Here is a 6,800-nt window from a genome sequence, read left to right as displayed (position 1 = left end):
AAATTAAAAATTCAGTTAGTCCAGTACCAAAGCATAGTGAGTTGCTTGTAAGTCACTGAGGCGATCTCAAGTCTAAGGGACACTTATACCTATATCCCATCAGAGACATTCTCGACAGTAGAATACTCTAGAGTTGGTCATATTCAATGATGATGTACCCTTATATCTTACCTGTATGCTATATCAGTATCTTCACACTCCTTGGTTAAGAGGACAACCAACCCATATGGCCTACAGTGACCTATGCTCGATAGAAGCTATCATCTTTATTAATAGCCTATCATTTAGTCGAGAATAATTTTAAGGACTAATCGATAAATCCTTTCTTTATCGAATCTAAATAGTCCTAAGGATTTTATCACAATAACGGAGTTCATTAGAAGATAAAAACTTATGATGAAAATATCAAAAATATATTATATTTATTAACAAATTAATTATAATACAAGGTTGCTCAACCGTCAACAGGTTGACGATTGGCTTTTGGGACATATTTTCCAACAACTCCCACTTATCCTAAAGCCACTTGGCACAGTATCTAATACCCATCTTTGACTTGTGATTGTCGAACTTCTTTATCGCCAGGGCTTTGTGAAGGGGTCAGCTAGGTTCTCTTTTCTGTCGATCTTCTGAAGGTCGACGGCACCTCGATCCACGATCTCCCAGATCAGGTGGAAGCAGCGTAAAATGTGCTTCGTTCACTGGTGTGCTTTAGGTTCCTTCACCTGAGCTATGGCACCAGTGCTGTCACAGTAGAGTAGGACCAGACCATCGAGGGAGGGTGCTACTTTGAGCTCAGTGATGAATTTTCTCAGCCACACATCTTTCTTTGCGGCATCCGATGCTGCGATGTACTCTGCCTCACAAATAGAGTCTGCCACAATATGCTGCTTGGAACTCTTCCAATAGATGGCTTCACCATTCAGAGTAAAGATATAATCCGACATGCTTCTGCTGTCATCATGGTCAGATTGAAAGCTAGAGTCTATGAACCCCACAAGTTTCAGATCTGACTTGCCATAAACCAACCATTGATCTTTAGTATTTCTCAAATACTTAAGGATGGCTTTAACCACTTTTCAATGATTTTCTCCAGGATCAGATTGGTATCTACTCACTACTCCTAGTGAGTATGACATATCTGGCCTTGTATATGTCATGGCATACATGATAGATTCCACGGTCAAAGTATATGGGACTCTACTCATACGCTCTCTCTCTTCAAGAGTTGTCAGATAATCCTTCTTAAAGAGAGAAAATCCATGGTCTATCAGTAAATAGCCCTTCTTGGAATTCTTCATGCTGAACCTCTTTAGCACAGTGTCTATGTACGTAGACTAGGATAACCCAAGCATCCTTTTAGATCTATCCCTATAGATCTTCATCCCTTGGATGTAGGATGCTTCACCCAAGTCCTTCATGGAGAACTGTGATGACAACTAAACTTTTATTCATTGTAGTGCAGGGATGTCATTCTCGATTAAGAGAATGTCATCCACGTACAAGACAAGAAATACCACAATTGGACCATTTGTCTATTTATAGATGCAGGACTCTTCTCCGTTCTTAACGAAGCCATATGTTTTGATCACCTTATCAAAATGCATGTTCCAACTCCGAGAAGCTTGCTTCAATCCATAAATGGATCTCTAAAGCTTGCACATCTTGGACTCATCTGTAGATGTAAACCCCTCAGGTTGTATCATATAAATCTCTTTGGTCAGCTCTCCATTTAGGAAAGCTGTCTTTACATCCATCTGCCAGATCTCATAATCCAGATGGGTAGCTATTGCAAGCATTATCCGAATGGATTTGAGCATTGCCACAGGAGAGAATATCTTGTTATAGTCAATACCATAATGTTGATGATATCTCTTGACAACCAAACGGACTTTATAGGTCTCCACCTTTTCGTCTGCGCCCCTCTTCCTTTTGAGGATCCATTTACATCCAATGGGTTTAACCCCTTTAGGTAGGTCAACCAATGTCTATACATCGTTGACCTTCATGGACTCCATTTCGGATTTCATGGCTTCAAGCCATTTCTTGGAATCAGGTCTCTGTATTGCATCCATATAGGTGATTGGATCTTCATCGTTCTCATTGAGTTCGATGGGATCATCGTCTCGGATCAAGAAACCATAGTATCTGTCTGACTGACATGATACTCTATCGGATCGTCTTAATGATGCAGGTACATTGGGCTCCAGATCTGATCTAATCAAATCCGACTCAGGTTTAGCTATTGGTGTCAGTCCTTCAACCTGTTGAACTTCATCAAGTTTAACCTTAGAGGCAACGGTTCCTTCACCAAAGAACTCTTTTTCTAAAAAGATTGCCTTAAGGCTGACGAACACATTTGTGTTGGGAATAGTGTCCCAAAGCCAATCATCAGTCTGTTGATGGTTGTGCTCTTTCTTGTATTAGTTTATGAATTATAAATTAATAAAAATTATTTTGGTATTTTTCATCATAAATTATTTCATCTTCTAATGAACTCCTGTGCTGTGGTGAAGTCCTTAGGACTATTTAGACTCAACAAAAGAGGATTTGTCGTTTAGTCCTTAAACCTGTTCGCGATCGAATGATACGTTGTTACCAAGGATAACAATGTTTATCAAGCATAGGTCATTTTCTGCCATATGGGTTGGTTGTCCTCTTAACCAAGGAGTGTGGAGACACTGGTATGGCATACAGGTGAGATGTAAGGGTACATCTGCACTGAACGTGACCGACTCTGGAGCTTTTTCTACTGTTAAAATTTGCTCCGATGGGATATGGGTATAACCATCCCTCCGACCTGAGACTGCCACAGTGACTTGCAAGCAATTCATTGTACTTAGGCACTGGACTATCTGAATTTCTAATTCAATGATGGAAGGCTACTGGGTGTAGTCAAGTACTTGACCTGTCGGTGCGTGTGTCAAGATGGGATTGACCACTCCAGTTCAGGAGCTGTGTACAGTCGTGTTTCAATTTAGCAAAACCTTAGCCAGGGTAGTCCTAGTGAGGAGTCACAGAACTGTTTGAGTTGAGCATGATTCGGATGATCTGATCAGGGTTGACAGTTTAATCCTGAGTCATCCTATACACAGGGATCAAAAGGGATGAATTATACAGTAACCATATTCACGTAGGTTCTGAATGTTGCGATTGTGACTATTCAACCTATCCAGATGTCGGATACCATTGCTAGATAGTCACTTCGATTAGTACAAAAATTGGTTCTTGTGCTACCGACTTAGGTTCGAACCTGCACGGTCACACACATTAGAGGTTCCTATTTGATCTGATGGCTGGTGAAGAGTCCTACGGGACTGGGACTCTTTGACCAAGAGTCCTAATACTTGGGGACTCTGAGTCCTATATGTTTGGAATCCTGTGATCGAGAATCAAGATTCTCTGATCATGAGTTCCACACATTTTGGATACCAGGGTCAAGAATCCCACTAGTTTGGGACTCTTCGATCAGGATTTCATATCGATGGATTTTGATGCCCGATTGCCCATCGAATTTGAACTCAATATTTATGAGAAATTTAATTAGTAATTTGATCACTAATTAACTCAATTTGATTAAGTAATTATTTTTGGATCAAGTCAAATTGAATTGATTCAGTTGGGTTTGACCCGATTAGGTTAAGAGTTGACCTAATCGCCGAGGTGTTTTGGTCCCTAATTTGATCAGGGATTGTGCTTAGTCAATTTTTGATTTGATTAGAATTTTATTAAGCCTAATTAAGCTTAATTATGTTGGGTTTAACTTAGTCTAATTGTGCCTAACCTATTTTAATAAGGTTGGTTCAATTAGATTTTAAACCACCTTGACTTATCTCCCTGCGCCACCTCACCTCACCTATGCCTATTTGAATTCGCGAGAAACAAATTTTTATAAATTTTCTCCCATGCAGAAGCCTTCCCACACCCCTCCTATGTGTGCCATTTTGAGTGGATAAAGTTGGTTGGTTGGCCATTCAATTTCAAATGATGTTTGAATTTGAATGGGCAACTAATCTCATGCGCCACCTTATCTATTTGTGCGCCCCTTGCTCTACACAAGAAAATATTTCTCGTGTAGACTCTCCACACACAAAGAGCCCATACCCCTCTCTTCTCTTGCCTAGAGTAGATAAGAATAGGTTGGTTGGCATTTGAATTCAAATTCGATTTGAATTCAAGTGAGCAACCACCTAGCTTTATTCTCTCATGCGGTGAAGATGCGGTAAAGATGCGGTCTTGCACTGTTTTAAAAAGGAAAGAGAAGCTGGGGCATGCAAAAGACATTTTAAGAAAGAGAGGTTGTGTGAGAAGGCCTTGTGTGTGAGATTGAGAGTTCAAAAATTTTGAGAGAAAAGAAAAGAAAGATTTTGGGCATAGGGTTTTCTGTGTGTACCCTAGGGTTACTGCCTAGGGTTCGAAAAGTGAGAAGGTGAGCTACGAGTGTCGTGAGCCCACCAGACTTTAGGGAGAACTTCATCAACCTCTCTACTATGTTTGTTGATGATTCGGAACATCCAAGAAGTCGCCAGACACCGATCGAAGGAGTTTGATCAGCATCGGCCGTCAAAAGGGTTCTGTGACGAACTAGCATTCGTGAGAAGTCGATCAGACCGAAAGCTTTATGTGGATGATCTGTGAAGGCCAGACATACTGTGTAACTGTATTGCAATAATCAGACCTTTCCGACGATGATCAGACTGCAGTGATTGACTATCTGCATGAAGATAATGTGTTCTGAACACATAACTGTAAAATATTTACTATAGAAGTTTAAATTTCAAATTTAAATGTATGCTATATATATCATATTTAGATCCTTGTGTAGGGTTAATACATATTAATTAATTAATAATTTTTACTATAAAATTATAATTTTGAAAAGTTTTAAAATTATCATTTTACCCCTGCACTGAAATTCACTTCAAATGGTATCAGAGCAGATTCTAAAATATGATATACATTTGTATGCATAGAATAAGTAGTAATCTAAAAGATTAAATTTAAAATTTAAATTTAAATTTTAAAATTCAAAATTTAAAATTTGAAATTTGAAATTCAAAATTTAAAATTCAAAAATTTGAAATTTAAAATTTTAAATTTGAAATTTGAAATTTGTTTAAAATTTTAAATTTAAAATTCAAAATTTAAAATTCAAAATTTGAAATTTAAAAATTTGAAATTTAAAATTTGAAATTTATTTGAAATTTAAAATTCAAAATTTAAAATTTAAATTTTAAAATTGGTATATTTAGATATACTTGATCCAAGTAGCAAGTAGTCTAATTGGGTTGGTTGCCATGGTCATCCGGTCATAGGAAAAAAGTTGGGTTTAAAGGCCCTCTCCTCCTATTCGATGGATTCTCCTATGGCAGTAGGGATGCCGAACGATTATATCCCATGCAGACAAAGCAGCGAAAGGACTTAATTGTAAAAGTTTAATTGTAAAATTTATCATGAATGTGTTAGATTAGATCTAAAGAAATATTCATGATTTATTTTGATTGAGTTATTTTTTGTTATGTAATTAGCAATAGGATTGCTGTTTATGAAATGTGCTGATCCATTTGTGAAATGAGTCAACACATTTGGCGAACAGAAAATAATACCTTTCAAATTTGAAAATTATTTTTGAAATGTCAAACCCTGACCCATCAGCCCAAATACTTAATTAAAAGAATTAAGGGTTGTCTAGTTGGTCTAGAATTATGAATTAAGACCTAAGACAATTGCTTAAACTTATGGGTCAATGGGTTAGATGGATTAGGTCCATAATTGGGTTAGACCTAAGGTTAGCTTAAAGAAATGGACTAAACTAGAGTAATTGATCAAATCTAATCAAAAGTTGAATTAGATTAGGTCAAGGATACTCTAGACTCAACTCCAATAGTTGTAGTTGAATGGGTCCATGTCTTTAACTAGACCAAGATGGACTTAATTCGTGGCTATGCGAGGGAACCCTATTTACTAAGTCGATCAAATTAAAACTAATGAACTGGTTGGTGTCTAAGGTAAGTTTGGCAGTTTGACCAGTGGTTTTTAACTGGGAGCTACTCGCATTGATTCGATCTCTGACGAGTTAATGGTATATCCCTTCCACTGATCTCACTTACCTGGCCAACCTGGTGAGTTAGGTTTTGATTAGATCATTTGGTGATTAGGGCTCACCCATGTCATTAGGTAAATCAGTATGACTGATTTAGGTGCTCCTAATGTCAGCTTTAATTAAATCCTTTTGAATCTGACTTGGTGAAGTCAGTGGGAGGATTGAAATTGGCTAGTTAATTTCTTCTCTTCTATCCTTTAATAAAATTCTCAAAAATTATTAGGTCCCTAAAAATGATTAAGTTATAATGATAACTAAGTCATAGCCTCCCATTAAGTGAGTGATAATGAGTCCATTAGTTTAATAATCACTGGAGGCCCAAAGGTCTAGTGCTTATTGACTAATGGAATTATCATTCATAATATGATCATTTGGTTGAGTCTTTCTGATGGTGGTCAGGTTGGCCGGCCAAAGTCGGGCCTGATCATTTATTGGTCAGATTCACCAAATCAAGTCATGTTAATGGATGGACCTAACCAGATCTTTTCAGTGGAGGCCAAAGCCTACCGATTAGGATTTGTTGCAAAATTAATTACTAGAAGTTGTTTAGAGAAATAACTGATTATGAACCTACCCATAGATGCACATGGGTTGACCAACCAAAGTTGGGCTCGTGTGTGGTCTGTGTGGATTCTAGTACCCACTAAAAAATTAAAGTAATTCCTCGAATTGAAGGTTGAGGCTACCAGTCGTAAAA

This window comes from Elaeis guineensis, chromosome 3 (assembly GCF_000442705.2).
Source record: "Elaeis guineensis isolate ETL-2024a chromosome 3, EG11, whole genome shotgun sequence".
In the NCBI taxonomy this organism is placed as follows: domain Eukaryota; kingdom Viridiplantae; phylum Streptophyta; class Magnoliopsida; order Arecales; family Arecaceae; genus Elaeis; species Elaeis guineensis.
This window is presented reverse-complemented; position numbering follows the sequence as displayed.